Raw genomic sequence first — 17,450 nt, forward strand, 5'->3', positions numbered from 1 at the left:
CACGAGCGCATTAATATAGATCTATAATTATATACATTACAACATTATATGCAGCGGCAAAAACAAAGAAACACAGTTAACCGACGTGTCCCAAAGTAGAGGAACGGATGAACCCATTATGATATGCACGACACCCAATAAAATGTCTATAGGGAAAGGAGATTTACCGGTTTGAGAATATGTCCACAATATACTTAAAAAAAAACATGAACAGTGGCCACACACAAGCCATCACACGATGGCGTATTTGTGAAATAAACCCAACATCAACGTATATATAAGCCGAGAGCAGTGACTGACCACTACGCCACAAATGATGAACTACTGTCCACCCCTTGGAACTAGAAACAGAAGGTGGACGACGAATGGCCACAGGCGACTTTAACTCGGGTAATAACCCATTCGTTCTTTTCGTTTGTTTGTTTCGTTTTAACCCACTCATTCTTGGCGGCCCCCGTTTGAATGTACGAGGCGTAAAGCTGTTACTGAGGTAAGTCGGGCGTTGCCGTTAGGTGTCCCCTTGAGACGAGGGGAGTTTATGTTCCAGAAACAAGACAATGAAAACAGACTAATAAACTCCGCCATCTCCGTTCAACCCGCGGAGGTGACGCGGACAAACCAGTGAAAATCCAGGGCCGCGGAGATCTGACCTTGAAATCGCTGCGGTACCCTGCGGTGTTCACATGGATCCCCAAAGACGACCATTCCGGGGAGACCAAGGAACCGGTCATCTACAAGATGGTATCACCACGGTCCAAAATGCCAGGGCAATGGTCTTGGCTCCCCCTGAACACAACCCAAGTGGTGGTGGCACTCACGTCTACGGGTGGGGCATTGGGGAAGAGTTGGTCAATGTCAACACCTGGTCTAAAAAAAATGCAATGTACCAGGCTCACTCAACAGGGAAAAGAACCAATTGCGTATCGCAGGAACACAAATATGAAGGGGATCTCGTTTGGGCCACCTCTTAAAAAAAAAAAAAGAAACCAAAAAAACAAAAAAAAAGAAACTGTGGGCTCCAATTCGGAACAAAGGGTATTCCAAAGGGTACCAAAATGGCCCGGGGGGAGACACGTAGCTTGTGAGAAAGCCTGACTATTGTGGGGTGGGGGTGGGAGGTGTGGGGGGTCACCAAGGTGGTGTCTACGGGTTACACAATTACATTTCCCACCCCCATTTCTAAGGTAAAACACGAATTTTTTTCCACCCCCCCCACCCCCCAAAATGCAACAGGGTCAAGAAGACAATAGAAGAAATCACATGACATATATTCGGAGCACAGAGAAGCGCGCCATAGTCCAGGCAATTACTTGCCGGCCAGCAGGTCAGTTCTAGGAAAGCCGTGCCCTTTGAGAAACAGAGACGCAGCGAGCTTCTTCTCGGAGGGGGAAACGAGACAGCATCTGGGTGATGCTGAGGGTCGGGTCCACTTCAGAAGGTGCCTAGGGTCCCGTTGTCCAAATGTCCACCACCTGGGAGAGGACAGAGGGAGATATCGTGAATGAAAACAAACAGCGTTCTCTTAAGACTAGAGGCCTGGTGCATGGATTCGTGCACCGGTGGGGTCCCTCGGCCTGGCCTGCGCCCCCTCTTGCAATTCGGGAACCCTCGGGGGATGTCGGAGAGCCGGTTTTGGCCCGATCTCCGCAGGCCAGGCCCAGGGAACCCCAACGGTGGACGAATCTGTGCACCGGGCCTCTAGTATGCATATGAGATCTTTGGTTAATCTTCCCACCCTCACCCCTCTCCCCTTCCCTCTGAGATTCATCGGTTCTGCCCCCTGGTGGTCAGTGCACGTCATAGCGACTGGTCGAATGGTTGCGTAGGCTTTTATATATATAGCTAGCCATGCCTCCTACCACAGGGGGGTCACCTGGCAGTCCAGGATGTTACTGCTAGTCCCTGGAAAACAACACCCAGGGTCTGGTACTAAGTCTCTCCAAGCTGCAAAAACTTAAGCTTGCTTCAATGCACAAAAATGATGAAACATGATTTTTGGGTCCTCCCTCCCCCCCCCAACCCCCCGCCTGTGATTTGAGTACCCACCTTCCCGTTCCTAATTATTTCCAGGTCATTCCACCACAAATGCATGGCTGAAAAACCACCATTTTCTGTGTTCCTTATTCATAATTTGTATTTCAATTTAGGGTTAAACATAAAGTAAAATGGCCCAGCTGGCATGCTTCAGCGGTTAGATGTCGACCGACCCATGAACCAGGAGGTCACGGTTTGATTCCGGTCAGGTCGCATGCCCGGGTTGCGGGCTTGATCCCCAGTAGGGGGCCTGCAGGAGGCAGCCGATCAATGATTCTCATCATTGATGTTTCTCTCTCTCTCTTCCTCTCTGAAATCAGTAAAAACATATATTTAGAAAATAAAATAAAATAATGATGATGGAACAGCTGGCTGGTGTGTGTAGCTCAGTGGTTGAGCTTTGCCCCATGAACCAGGAGGTGACAGTTCTATTCCCCATCAGGGCACATGCCCGGGTTGTGGGCTCCATCTACAGTAGGGGGCATGCGGGAGGCAGCCGATCCACGATTCTCTCTCATTATTGATGTTTCTCTCTCTCTGCCCTCTCCCTTTCTCTCTGACATCAATAAAATATATGTTTTTTAGAATGATGATGTACCATTGTACCAAGAAAATATTAATAATATCCGCTGCAAAGTATATACCATTTCATGGAAAACTTTCAAAAAAAAAAATCTAACACCATTAGGGCAATACCCACAGTATCTATTTTCCCTGCTTTCCTGAATGCCTCTTGTACAATTTGATGGTTTTCACTTGAAAAAAAGACAAACCGCTCCTTGTATTTTGATTTGTAGTCTTACTCAGTAATGTTTACTAACTAAAACCCGGGGTTAGACTATAACCTCAACATAATCACATAGGCCACACAATAGGTTGGAGCAAAACACAAATGTAATGTCAAATAACTCAGCAAAGAATCGAACCCATCACCAACAGCCAAGAGGGTATCTCAACATGAGAATATAAGTCTTCATGCTCTTACCTGCAGTCAAAATCTCTTTGGTCCTCGCTTATGGAAGATGCTTGTGAGACAAAAAAAGAAAAAAAGAAAAAGAAAAAAGGAATGCTTGACAATGTTTGGACAATCTTCGTGCACTCATCAAACGAAAAGGGTCAGAACCAACTCCCACCAAGGCAATATTCCGGAACATTCCTCAACGTCTGCCTACCCACTCCTGGCCATAGCTTAACTCAATGCACCGAGAACTAAAACTCAACTTCTGCCACTAAGGCCCATACGAACTGCATCCAATTCTACTTCCTCGTCGATTTGCTTTCTGGTATCTTTTTACACCCCCTTTTACCTTTCCCCCCCCCCAGCTGCCTGACATCCTTCCTTCTCTTCCTCGACCCATCCACCATGCACGGGTTTAACCCAAAATATCTTAACACTTGAATGAATTTAAAATTGACCGAGCATACAGAGGTAGGTGATGGTCTCTGCCTAGAGTATCACATTCTATGGTGAGGAGGTAAGAGGCTTCTTATACCTTCTAAGGTATCTGATTGGCAAGCCCTCTACAATGTGACAATCGTATGCTTTATGGAATTCACATACAGTTTTATATTTATTTTTTTAAAAATGTTATTTTATTGTTTAAAGTATTACATATAGCAGTAACATGTGTCTCCTTTTTTTCCCCATTGACCTTCCCCCCAGCCTCCCCTACCACCTGGCACAGGCCCTCATCCCACCCCACCCACCGTGTCTCATGTACAGTTTTAGGTTTTAAACGACTGCAAACAAACAAACAAAAAAAAACTGGGTTTCCACATCACACCGGACAACACAGACACGGTACACCACCGATAACTGATTCTTACCGGCACGTTCGAAGATCAAATCCACAGAACTGATCAACAAGAACTACAATTGGGATTGATCTAGGAATGTCAGCATCTAAGATGTCTCACTTCTTACACTGGGAACACCTCAGTTATAACTGTGGAAGATATGGGAAAATGTGATATATGCATACACCAACGTCACATACAAGGTAAAGTTCACTTCTGGATCCTCCCCTGGAAGATATGACAATACTTTCATATTAAAATATTTTTAAAAAAATCATTGTAGGAGAAAACTATTCTTGTGATCTTGCTACTGAGGGTTTTGGCTTCTTTTTTTCTTATCATCATATTTTGAGAACCCCCATCACTAAACTTATTTTATAAATAAAAAACGAGCTGGTATGCCTCAATAGCCCACCCACTTTTCATTCCACTTTACATGTGACTTTATTGTATCTATTTTCAATGTTGAAATTCTTATACCACCCATAAATCAATCCATTCATCAAACCTCCTGTCAGACGACCCTGAAAACCATCCATCCATGATGCGATCACTCGTGTAATTAGATGAACTAGGCACTGATTCCCATGTTCACCCATGAATACCCAGACATCTAGCAATCACACATAAATCCATACGTGGACAAGATTCACCCATCCAACATACCCTTCTGCACACCATTAACCATCTCCGCCTTCACTTGATATTGAATCTCTCAATCTGTGCATTCATCCACGCCTCCCATTGCTTTTCAAAACATTCCTTCATTGCACCCAATGGCCCCCCTGATGGATAGTTTCCTTCATGTTTACATCCACCCAATTGTGCATCCGTTTTCTAGCCTTTGATCCAATCAGACTTTCCTTAACAACTTTCAGCCTGGCTACTGGGCTAACTTCAATGACCCTTCTTGACACACGACTGTAAAATTACATGGAATCTCCCACATCTCCCGTATGCGTTGCAATATGTATTTTAAAATAACCGTAAAAAGCGCTACCCAAAATCATGGAGGGAAAATAAAAGCATAGAGGAGCTCTAGATTCGCTTTAGAAATTGTCAAAGGCCTGACAGAGACAGCTTACCCCTTCACCACTCCTCCCAGTATCCCCCCCCCTAAAAAGGTGGTTTTGTAATTACGCAAATTTTCAAGAATACCCAGTACCTTGACCACCACCTGGCTAAATTCCTCCCTCCTATTTCTGATTCCATAATCATCACACGTTCAACTCACAACTAATCCCCCTCCTTGTGTTTGACAAAACTGGTTCAAGTCCTGTACTGTTTCAGCAACCACAAAAGACATCCCAGCACACCGTAGATGCCACCTTGCTCGCTTCACTTCCTCTGTCCCCATTTGGCACTGCTTCCATTCCTACCTCCGAACGTCACCATTACATTCATCAACCCCTTTTATGGCTGCCTATCAGAGGATGTCCTCTGAAGTTACTGCAGGTTAACTCCCTGGATACTAAATTCCTATGCATGCAAGCTTTACCTGTTACACTCCCACCATCACGATTTTGTGGACTCAAGCCATCAAAACCTCTGAAATTACTGTAAATCTGAGAGCCGAGTTCATTGTATCTTGACTATATATTAATCTTTCCCGATTTGTCTACCCGCCTCCCCCCTCCCCCTCCCCCCCATGATGGTCTTTATTTTCTCATGCAATCATCCACATCTGCGTTTGGTAAAGTATTACTGTCCTATACAATTTTTTAACACTTGGTATCTATAGCCAACACCTCTTCCACGCCTACTGCATGCAAGTCTTACATCCCACCTCAATACCCTGCTTGCAGTCTTGGAGGGATCCCCCAAATGTTACCAAGGCCAGAAAAAGGCAATGTCGTCAGCTAGGCCAGGCCCTCATTTTAGCTGTTTGTGTGTAAATAAATCATTTACTACTGAGTGAACTCTGAGATGAATGCACTCTGTCCTCACAAGACTGATAAGGAAACTGCTAGTAAAAGTAGTTATCGCAAAAGGAAATTATAAAGATATAAAACGAAGAGTGGCCACATTCATGAACTAGGAACTCAATGTCGACAGTCCTATCATTTGATATTTAGGTAGACAGGGAAATAATAAACGTTCATGACTTGTTCAAAATCTAAATGCACAGATAAGTGTTCATCTTTCTAAAAAAAAAGTGTAGTGCAAATGAGCAAAGGTAACAAGTGAAAATGTAATGAAACATTTTAAAAAATATAAAAGGTAAATAAAACCAAATACTATTGGCTATATTTACATGTAAATGGGATTAAAAATGAACTTTATGCTACAAACTATGTAAGCGAACCTCAAACTTATCCTGTAATTTCATAATTGTAATACTAGTGTTTTACTAGCAAAATACCTTTGGATAGACAGTAATGTGAAATTCAATATTCTAGAATTATTAAAGGTAAAGCATTCATCCTATATATCCTTTTGAGTTTATACTGACTTTACTCTTAGAGGGAATAATGAAGATGCTAGGATTTATTTCACAGGTGATACTCTCAAGTTACTATAGTTTCTACTTTTCAGCAGATTGCTTGACGATTAAACTTGGAAGATGGGCATCCCTAAAGACTGATCTATAATATACGCAACTAGGTCTTAGATGTTATTTCTTGGGTGTGAGATTGGAAGGTATAAGTGCCCGTGCAGATTCTATCTGGGATGTATTTCAAAAAAACCCCCCATACATAGGTATTTTAAAAAGAATATGCTAATTTTGGGATTAATGACATGCCACCAGTAAAGCATACACAAATGGCTTTTATATCACAGTAAAAAAATAACTGAGCTGCATCATCACATCACTACGTAACTATGAAATGCTTGGAAATGGGCAACAGTAAGATCTACAATAGCAGTATGCCAACATATCAAATGGATTAAAAATCGAAAGACATACCTGTAGTTGTATAGGAAGTCTCACTTAAAAGATATTGTCTCCTAGTTAATCTAATTAGTTTGGTGCAAATGAAATAAAACTGCATGTTTTCCCAACTTGCAAAATAATTTTAAGCATCAAGTGACAGAAAAAGTGCGAGTACAGACAGGGAATGTTCTGAAAAAGAAAAGAAATGGGATAGAACTCAATAGACCCGATAGGAGTCACAGGCATCAGTATTTTTTGAAGCATCCATAGGAGGTCAGAAACAGAGTCAACAGACTGAATTTGGGGATTTCAACGACAGGGCAGAATTTAAAACCAGTGGTTAACTGTTTAGGTCAAGGTGCGTAATTTGAGTATGTAATGCTTTAAAACTAGCAATGATTTGTGTAAAAAGAAATAAAATGACAAAACTGATGAAAAGTAGAAGGAAATACAGACATAAATGTATACTATCGTAAACATGTTTTTAAAAAGAAAAACACCAACACAAAAGGCATAAAATAGCATATGATTATATTTAATACACAAGTTTGATACAACCAAAAAGTAAAACACCAGAGTAAAATAGTAACAAAAACATGGTATTTCATTTGCAATGCATGAGAAATGGTTAACATCTTTAGTCATAAACAAGCTCGTAAAAACCAGTGACACTATAATAATGCAAGGGAACTGGGAAAATAAAATGAAAAGGTACAGGTGACGATGAAGCAGTGAGCATGTGATTTTGCTGAGCAGGGATGGAGAAGAGCGTCTCTGCAGTGTCAGTGAGCAGAATAAAGACACTGACACCTAATAGGCCACAGCTGTGAACAGCGGGAGGCAGATTAATGAGAAGGACCTAGAAGGAGGGGAAAGCTAACTTGAGTCTATATATAAATTGAGTATTTTTAGCCAGAGCAATTCCAATTCATTGGAATTCTTCCACAAGGGAGTTGAATAAATCCAAAAGGAATGATAGAAAAGCGTGTTTAACGCAGAGAAAAGCGTGGTCAGTGGAAGCGCCTAAAGCACTACTTGAGCTGCACCACGAGGTGCGCACTAACTATTAGTAGATGATAGCGTAGGGAGTACAGTCCTTCGTACTGTGATCCGTGTATGGGGCCTGGTGGGCACCAGAAACATTGAGGGGACACGTTACTTTTCAGTATACCTGAAACTAATACAAAATAGTATTGAATGCAATCTAATTGAAAAATAAAAAGACATTATATGACATGGGGGAGGGTAAAAATTAAAAGGAAAACAAAGATACATGAAGTAGTAACTACATACTTAACAAATTTCTATGTTGCCTAAAACCTAAAAAAAAAAAGGCTATCTTTAATGAATACATTGTAAATCTATGCTATAGTAAGTAAAATAAAAATATATGGGAGCCCTGGAGGAGGCCTCGCAACGGCATGTCCAGGGCTTCGGTATTAAGGTCTCCAGCTTTCCATCTCCTGGTGCCAGTCCCACAGCAACAAGGACAACAGTCAACATGCTGCTTACAGTTCTCGCCATCACCCGCCAGGTCCCCTTGGACACGCGTGTTCTCACTCCTGTGGAGCTGGCAGGGAGTGTCCATGGCCACGCCCAAGAGGCACCTCCGAGCGGCTCCGAAGACGGCCGGCGTTTCAGGTGGCGGCAGGAGCACGGGCACGCGTCTGTCCGGCATCCCCTGGGGCCACGGGAGGAAAGGACAACAGGTGAGAGCCTCATATGGCCTCGGGTCCCAGGGCAGCTCCACCACGACCAATGTCTCTTACATGCGTATCTCCAGGACGCTCCTGGGCCGGGGATGGAAGTGGGGCATGGAGTGAGGACGGCACGGCGGTGGAGCCCTCCTGAGAACCGTCATCTCCTGGTGGGAGAGAAACACTGTAAGGCAAGGCGAGGCTCACACCCCCGTCAGTAAAAGGGCCTTTACGTTCTCTGCTCCCAGTTCTCAGGCAGAGCTGGAAATCCCGCGGTGCCCAGCTAGAGCCTCGTCCTAAAACAGTACTTCTGGTTCCGGAACCTCTTACTTGTGGTTCAGTTGAGCCTCAGGGAACAAGGAACTCCACCGAAAGACGAATGTTCCTGATGTTAGTTGTCCTCACATTATCGCAAATTCAGTTTCCTTTCCTCGTTTTCACTCCTGAGATAGTGTAGAGAAGTTTAGATACAAATTAGATAAAGGCCTACTTGAAATCCTTTTGACAAACTCAGCTGCAATAAAAAAATAAAACCATCCTCCCAATCTTGAATAGTTGCTATGAATGTTTTCTGCCTGTCTGTCAACACAAATGCGACTGTTCAGAACATACCTGCAATCTCCCTTCTTGTCTCCTTGGGTCATCGATTCTCACTCTTCCTCTCCTGACACGGCACAGCTCTGTGCTGCGTTAGTCTCCGAGTCACATGTGGTCTTCATCTCTTAAAAGCACTGATCAGGTCCAACGGCAATATGAGCCGCACATGTCCACGGTGTGGACAGGCAAGACGGACGAAAGGCACACGCTAGCTGTGCCTGTCACACTCCTGGGTTAAGCGTTCCTTTGAAAACTGTTTAAAAATCCGAATGCACAAAGTAGAAGCAGTCCTTCCATTCACCTCTGTCTGTACACTGAGATTTTGCCATAGTCTGCCAGACAACTTTCTCTTCCATACTCAGTCACTTTAGATTGTCATGTAGCAACATACAAATACATGGATGAGCGATGCTTACTATTTACCTAGCACATGCACAAAAATTCCAAAGAGTGTCGAAATCACCACCATGATAGTAACACCGATGTTGAATCATTGCCCTTAGCTTTTCTGGTAGATGACATAGAGGCACATGGACACACCTCCTTGTCAATAGGCATTTGTTGATCTTTGTTCAAAAATGACAATTTTAAGTATCAATTTAAAACACACATCCACATAAGAAAGTTTTATCAGTGTTTAAATTATATCCATTTAAGTAAACTATAATCATTATCTTTAACATGTATTTCAGTTGTTCAAAGTTTCTTTCAATTTATAATGTACTTTCAACTTTGTAAATTTGAATTGGAATAGATAAAATCACAGCAGTCAGTTTTACGCATTCACTTTTGATTGTCATTGCCAAGCTGCTATTCAAAGAGATTTATACTTTAATCAACACTGGATTGGACCTTTTTTCTAAGAAACTTTCATAATGTATATTACAGGCAACTGAGATACAATACACTTTCAACATTAAATCATGACATTCAAATATAACAATTCAGAAAAATTTTAGAGGTCTCAGAGAATTAAAATATTCATAACTAGTGAAATTCTCTCATATAGATGGCATATAAAGGAAAACATTAATAGATATGGAGTTGCTTAATTATCTTATAAAAATTAACACATTTACATGTAACATGAGGCTGGCTTTTAGAAGTGTAAGAATACGGTATCAATAATTTTCATAGCAAAATGAAAATCAAAAAGCTAATGAGAAAAAAAGCATTATCAGATCTATACCCCTAAAACTAGTTTCCTATGTGCGTATGTTCATATTTATCTAGCCTAGCAACATAGCAATTCCTTTAGCAATGTGCGTCGCTGCCGTGTCTGGTTCTGTCACTGAGAATATCTGAACGTAACAAAGTGACAGACCTTTCTCCCTAAAGCTTCACAATACATGTCTGGTGTGTCACTGCTGTTGTCCACATCCAGTGTAGCCTTTCCTTCTACACGAGAGCCTGAGATGAAGATATGAGGGCCATCTCGGGATCCCACTTCCAGGAACTCTCTGCACACCAGAATGCTTGCACAGCCTGGGAATCAAATGATCACTAACCACCACCTAGCACATTGCCAACCACACCAGAAGCCAACTTACACTAGTATGCAAAGAAATATTTACAAAATTTTGCGAATCTCCCTGCACATCTAGAAAAACTAGATGTTTAAAATGATGTTTGTGTGTATATATATATATATATATGCCTATTTACAAAATTGTCCTGACTGTGGCTGTGTAATTCTTTTAAAATACATTTCCCGTGATTAAAATACATAATGCCCTATCAGCTACACAACCACAAAGCGAGGACTGAGGTCTTTGATGTAGAATACAACACGACACAATGCCTTATTTCAAAAAGTGTAGGGCCACTCCCTCTTACCCGCCCCCTAGCAAATCCACAGAGCAAGGATATATACAGCTCGAGAAACCACCACACATCCCAAGAATATAAAAGCATGGAATTGTACAATGAATTATTTACAAGAGTATACTTTGAGAAAATATATACATCTGGAAAGACTAGATGTTGGAAATTAAAAAGTGTATCTGCCTGTTATTTACAAAGTTGTCTTGAATACTGTCATGCGACCAAGGGAACACATACACAGCTATGTATAGTTCCAAGAGGTAGTATAAAATCTGTTTAACAAAGCAACTAATTCCTTCAATGTTAAAAAAAAAAGAGAATACAGAAGGGTGAATAGGCAGAGTACAGAGGATTTAGGGTAATGAAAATAACCAATCATAATGGATAGATGCCAATGTCAAAATGTCACCTTATGGATGTAAAGGCATGATGATCACCCTACATGTTGGGTTGATTATTGCATGTGAGTGGGGACTGAGGTATATGGGAAATCTTTGTACCTTCCCCTCAATTTGCTATTAATTTAAAACCGCTTTTCAAAAAATCTTAATAAAAAATAACAGAAACCTACTGGGAAACTTGGCATACCCAAAACACACCAAATTCACACTGTATCTTAAGTTTTAAATTCATACTCGTTAGGATGGCCAGACTATTCTTCCATATTGGGGTAAATGAATTATGTTGTACATTTAATTTTATTGCCGTGTTATTATTGAAAGACAATGGTAGGAACAAATATACAATAATATTTACAGGATTATATATTTTAGAAATTCTGTAAATGTTCTTTAGAAAAAGGAATTCCATCATGAACCTCAGCACATCTGGGAAAATAATATATAACAACATGGCCCTTAAATTGAGGTATTTTCCTATAAAATGACAATTTCATGGTTACTATCTACTTTTATGTCTAAATAAAAACGTGAGGTAAAAATACTTTTCACTTAGCATACTATTCTCAAGGTCCATCCATGTTGTTGGGAAGTGGGTGGAGAGGTAGTCAAGGAAAAGGGGGCCAAATACATGGTGATGGAAGAGGATTTGACTTTGGGTGGTCCACATGCAAGGCCATAGACAGATTACGTGTCAGACATAAACCAAAAGTAGATATGAAAAAAATATTAGATGAGGTCAAAAAACATCCACTAACCTTGTTCAATATTCAGAGAAAAAAAATCTATTATACGAATAGTTTGTGATATTAGAAAGTATATCAGCAATGAACAGGCGTTTTAAAGATAAATACACAGTTTGAAGATTACAATAGGCAGGACTGGTGAACCATTTCAAAAAGCAAAATAAAAGAAAAGAGCATATGTGAAGCATATGTGCTATAATTCCAGGTGAAATAGATTTTTAAATGACAGAAATCTCTGCACATGTACAAGAGTATATGGTAGAAAAACAAAGATCTGGTCAGATTAATCACCCCCATTCACCCCAAGTGATATCATACACTAGGGGGTGAAGTAACACTTCTATTGGTAGCAAACATTTACCATAGTTCAACATTAACATAGTACTCTGTGTGTGTGCGTGTGTGTGCGTGCGCGTATGTGCGCATGGAGAGAGGGTATTTCTCCTATACACCTAGGAAGTGAAGATGGATAAGAAGCTTGTCTATTATACATACAGCAGTCAGATACCTCCCTGCTCGGCTCCAGAACTTAACATTCAAAAACTAAATTGGAAGAAAAAATTTACACGTTTAACTTATTAATGACAATGATTTCTATACTTTAACAAAGAATGTCTACTGAAAAAAAAAAACACAAAGGCAATAACCCCCCCCAAAACAATACATGTCGACTAGACATAGTATAGCAATTTAATTGCCAAAACAAAAGTCACCTTTGTCTATCAATGCAGATGTTGTAAAACAAAACATTTGTCCACCATATAACTAGCAGCGTCACAGTATCTTCCATTGTTTGTCCTATGACTTTAAAAAATATTCTGTACACTAATATACACATATGTACATGTATATATGTGTATATTTATATACACATATGAATATGTAAACAATCATTATAGTTAAAGGACTAAAAGTTTAAAGCAAAAAGATATATACAATAATCTAAAAATAAGACATGCAAATATAAAAGTTCCTATTGCTTTAAAAAACATGTAATAGCTGTATATTATATACATATAATACAAAAACATTCTTTTGTCAGCCCACATATAATGAACTTGGGTTTAATATATTCCATTGCTAACGTCCCACATCAAACATAAATCACCTACACAACTAAGAATAAGTACTAAAAACAATTCACTATTATCAATATGTCAATTTCCACTGGCAAATGAACTTTTCTAACCTAAGCTATTTTATACCACATGTAGAGATTTCTCCAAGTTATGCCAAAAACCTGTCCTATTTGTATACATATTTGAAAACCATCAATAAGAGCAGACCTACAGTTGCAATCACATTTCCAGCATGATGTCATAAAACGGAGTGCATTATACTATGTTCTACACGGAGGACAACATAAACATGGAGCCTAATGATGCAAGGAACAGAGAGGCTACATCTAACATCTCTTTGGTAAACAAAAATGCTTCTATCCCAGTAAGTTGATCATATTTATAACAAATTTACAATGATGTATATATACATGTTAAAAATTGCATGTTAGGCATTAGTAACATTGTTTATAACAAAATGTTATCAGAAATAAATTAATCACGAGGCCATTTAATAATGAAAAGAAAATTTACAAACTAAAGGTAGACGTGTGAGCATGGAGGTAAGCCATCTCCGTAAGATGGCTTTGTAACATGGCGCAACCGTTCTAATATATATATAAACAGCAATAGCACTTGGTAATAAGCATAGAGCAACATATACATTTCAAAATAAAGACCATTCACATGAACATCTACACCCACAGAGCAGCCTTTCATGTCTGTGACAGCTGTGTACAAACCACCTCGCCCCCCGTCCCACAGCGATCGTCCATTCTAATGGTTATATATATGTACATCTTTCAGAGGTATTCTGACAGTTCTATTTTCATCATCATGTATTAAAATACTTCTATACACGTAACCAAACTCCTTGTTAACAATTACAATACATTAGGAAATGGCGCAAAGCAATTATATTTGGCTTTTTTATACACATGGATATCTTATGCCTTGCTATTTCCTTTTCTGCTATCCCTGAGCACACAAACGAGTCCAGAATTGTGTATAGCTTTAAAAAACTCTAAAGTATTATCCAGAAGACAGTTTTACCAAATGTGTTATTAGAAACTTCCCTAGAAACCAGCTTGAATATCACAGCAACCGTTACAAAAATATCCAAAAATAACAGATTTGTTTACAAATGGAGGCCTCTGTGCTTGAGTTTATATTCCAAGGAAGTTTACGTAAACAAAGAATAAAATACAAGAAAATGAAACCATTATATGTTGAATTTCATTCTCTTTGTCTCCTCACATCAAGAACAGTTCATAACATTCTTTAGTCACTGAGTATTTCATATTTACATTTTAACAACATTGTCCATACCAATGTCCATCCATTGTTCAGCTTTATGTGGGCAATAAAGTACTTAGCAGGGTTAGATTCTGAGTTGTTTTTAAAATGCTAATTGGAGAAAAAACTGGAGACCTGTGCATCAGGCATCTATACAAATGTCTCAGATACACAGCTTTCAATGGTAGACCTTCTGAAGGTGAGTTGAGACTCCCCACAAAATATTGTTTTTCTCCAATGATTTCCAATGAAATGTAAGACCGGATGGTCCAGACAGTATAAATCTGTGTTTTCTTGTCCTTGTGGCTGGTAAAGCTTCTAGATCAATTAAAATGTGCTGTGTGTCCTTCCTCTCCAGATTCCTGCGGGGTTGGCTTTTGTCTACTTGATGTTGCCCTTCACACTCCTTTTGGGGAGGAATACGGAATGAGATGCTGTCCCTATGCTTTTGGCCCAGGCATCAATTCCTATTCGGTTGGGATAATGGCTCTTGATCTGGCCAAAGACCCCTTCAGTTTGCATGAGGCTTAGATGCCCACAGAGGTCCCTAGTTCAGGCAGGGCAGTTCCTCAGGCAGGGATCTTGGGCTCATCCATTGTACATCATCTTGGCTTTCAGTAACGTTGTTTCTTGCTGTACAAACTTCTGGAGATTGTTGTTAGGGGACCAGAGGTTTTGCGTGAATGAACATCCCAGATTTTGAGAATCCAAATCTTCAGAGATGACAGTGGAAGATTACCGGTTTTGAGAGTGGCAAAAGATGCTGAAAGTATCAGTCTGTGGAATCTTTCCCCTCTTCTGATTATTGCTTATCATAATACTGTTGGAACATGATGTGGTTCGTCATCTGTCAGATTCTCTGGCAGACAGACGAAAGAGAGAATCTGAAGACAGAAGTAAGGCGACGGCTGGAAGTTTAAAAAAAGTTACAAGAGGTCAAACTGCCTATTGGAAAGGTAGGTGCCGAGCAGCCATCTACAGGAGCCTAAACAGCAATCACCCGGCTACGCAGGTTCTTACTTTTGGCAAGAAACCCTTGTCCATCGTTCTCAGGCTCCAACTGTGTCCAATGCCTGCCCCTTGGTCACCCCCTCGTTGGCAGCAGCTTTTTACATTTCTATGAGATTCAGTCAAAGGTGTCATGCGATGGTTTTGAAGCGATGTTCATGATGGCATTGAGTTATTTCACATGGTCACTTGCCAGTATCTTCTTGGAGCGATCCAGACATGGTCTTGTCATTTTAAAAACAACTGTTCCAAGTGTTTTCTTTAACAGCAAGTTGTAGAAGATGTTTATGTACATTAGAAAAGCTAAACAATGATAGGTGTATTTACATAATTTTATGTGGCTACGTCCGTGGTTACCACTAATAAGTAAACAGTTGTATACTCTCAATAACAATGAACTCTTGATCTCTAAGAGGTTGCACAAGAGATTCGTTCACCTGCTTGTTTTTTTTTAACAGGTAAGTTTTATTCTCTAGTGAGCTAGACTGAAACAGATGGATGACTTTAAAAATGACCCTTTTCCTTTCCACAGAAGCCAAATTGAAATGGGAAGTATCCCTCTGATGGATAGGCAAGTTGAATTTAAGATGGTGTCAACCCAATTCTCTGCACCCAGAGGCACAACCAAATGCCATTGTGTCCCAACTTAAACCTTTAAGAATTGAGATTTAAACTGGAAGCTAAATTTTGCCTAATATTTGTCTCATTTCTTATACTTTTGGTTCCTTTATGAATAGATTTTACCCAATAACTGACAACATACCAAATATGACATACGATCTATCCTTCAAATCCATACTAAATGCCAATTACACTAGGTCTTGAAGAGAGAACAGCAATGACTTTTTAAGGCCAATGAATCAGTATTTCTCTCCATAAAACAGTATCAGAAAAGTTAGTCTATGTTTTCTTTGCAATCTAAGACAAAAATATTATTTAGGGAGTTGTTTAAATGTTTTAGTTTTCTCATTGTGGTTCCTATTTTGGAGGGATGGGAAATTTCAAATATTCCTTTGGCCTCACCTAGGACCTTAACTGACAAGGTTGAGAAAACACCCAGTCCATTCAGTCATGCTCACCAGAGAGTTACACATTAAGCAAAAGATAATTAGAAAAATATGACACATTTTTCTGCCATCCTACAAAAATAAGAAAATCCGTATCACTGCAGTAACTTATTCTCATAGAAACCATCAGTTTTTTAAAAATCCTGTGGGATTTCTCCCTATCTTCAGTCCAAGCCACAGAAAAGAGGTCTCCTTGTTTCAAATTCAGGTCCTTTTAAGTCACAACTTTAAGTCTTCCATGATTTCTCATTTTTTTGAGTCCAAACCACAGAAAAGAGGTCTTCTTGTTTGAAATTTAGGTCCCTTTCCTTTATAGGTCACATTTTTAAGTCTTCCATGATTGCTCATTTTACTGAGTCCAAACCATAGAAGAGAGGTCTCCTTGTTTCAAATTTACATCCTTTTACAAGTCACAATTAAGTCTTCCATGACTGCTCATTTTACTGAGTCCAAACCATAGAAGAGAGGTGTCCTTGTTTCAAGGTTGAGGTCCTTCATGTCACAATGTTTAAAAAAATCCTCCATGACCGCTCATTTTACTGAGTCCAACCACAGAAGAGAGGTCTCCCCTGCTTCCATCGGAGTCCCTTCGTAAGTCACAATTCTCTACAACAGCATGATTGCTCATTTGTATTCGGTCCAAGCCACAGAAGAGGTCTCTTTGTTTCTAGTCTGGGTTCCTTCTTCAGTCGCTGCAAAGTCTCTCTCTACCTCCACACTCCTCAGCACCTCCCAATACAGAGAAACCCCGACTAAAGTGGCAAAATGTCAAAGCTTGCCACTAACAGTGAACAGTCCATTGTAACACTATTCCCATTTAGAAGCATATTTACAAAAGTCCAATTTCAATACCAAATATTGCCACCATGATATTTACAGCCAAGGTATTAAATACATATTGAAATTTGCCACTAGAAAATAGCATCACCCATTAACTCATTGGTATTGCCAGTTATGGCCATTTTAAATGATTTAGGAGTGGATGCTTACAATACAACAACCATATGCAAAATAATAAAAGTTGTGCACAGTTCAGTAACCAACACAGAACAC

General features: G+C 40.0%; 1 long non-coding RNA gene across 1 annotated transcript; it reads right to left on the minus strand.

Moving 5' to 3' along the window:
* Positions 1-1,249: 1,249 nt before the first annotated feature.
* Positions 1,250-10,625, minus strand: LOC308239129. Its single transcript, XR_013959696.1, has 8 exons — positions 9,016-10,625; positions 8,734-8,846; positions 8,476-8,570; positions 8,219-8,387; positions 6,740-6,895; positions 3,862-3,980; positions 3,020-3,059; positions 1,250-1,472 (listed from the first exon to the last, which is right to left on the minus strand). It is a non-coding gene; the product is annotated as an uncharacterized lncRNA (long non-coding RNA).
* Positions 10,626-17,450: the final 6,825 nt, after the last annotated feature.

Source organism: Plecotus auritus (genome assembly GCF_963455305.1).
Source record: "Plecotus auritus genome assembly, chromosome: 15".
In the NCBI taxonomy this organism is placed as follows: Eukaryota; Metazoa; Chordata; class Mammalia; order Chiroptera; family Vespertilionidae; genus Plecotus; species Plecotus auritus.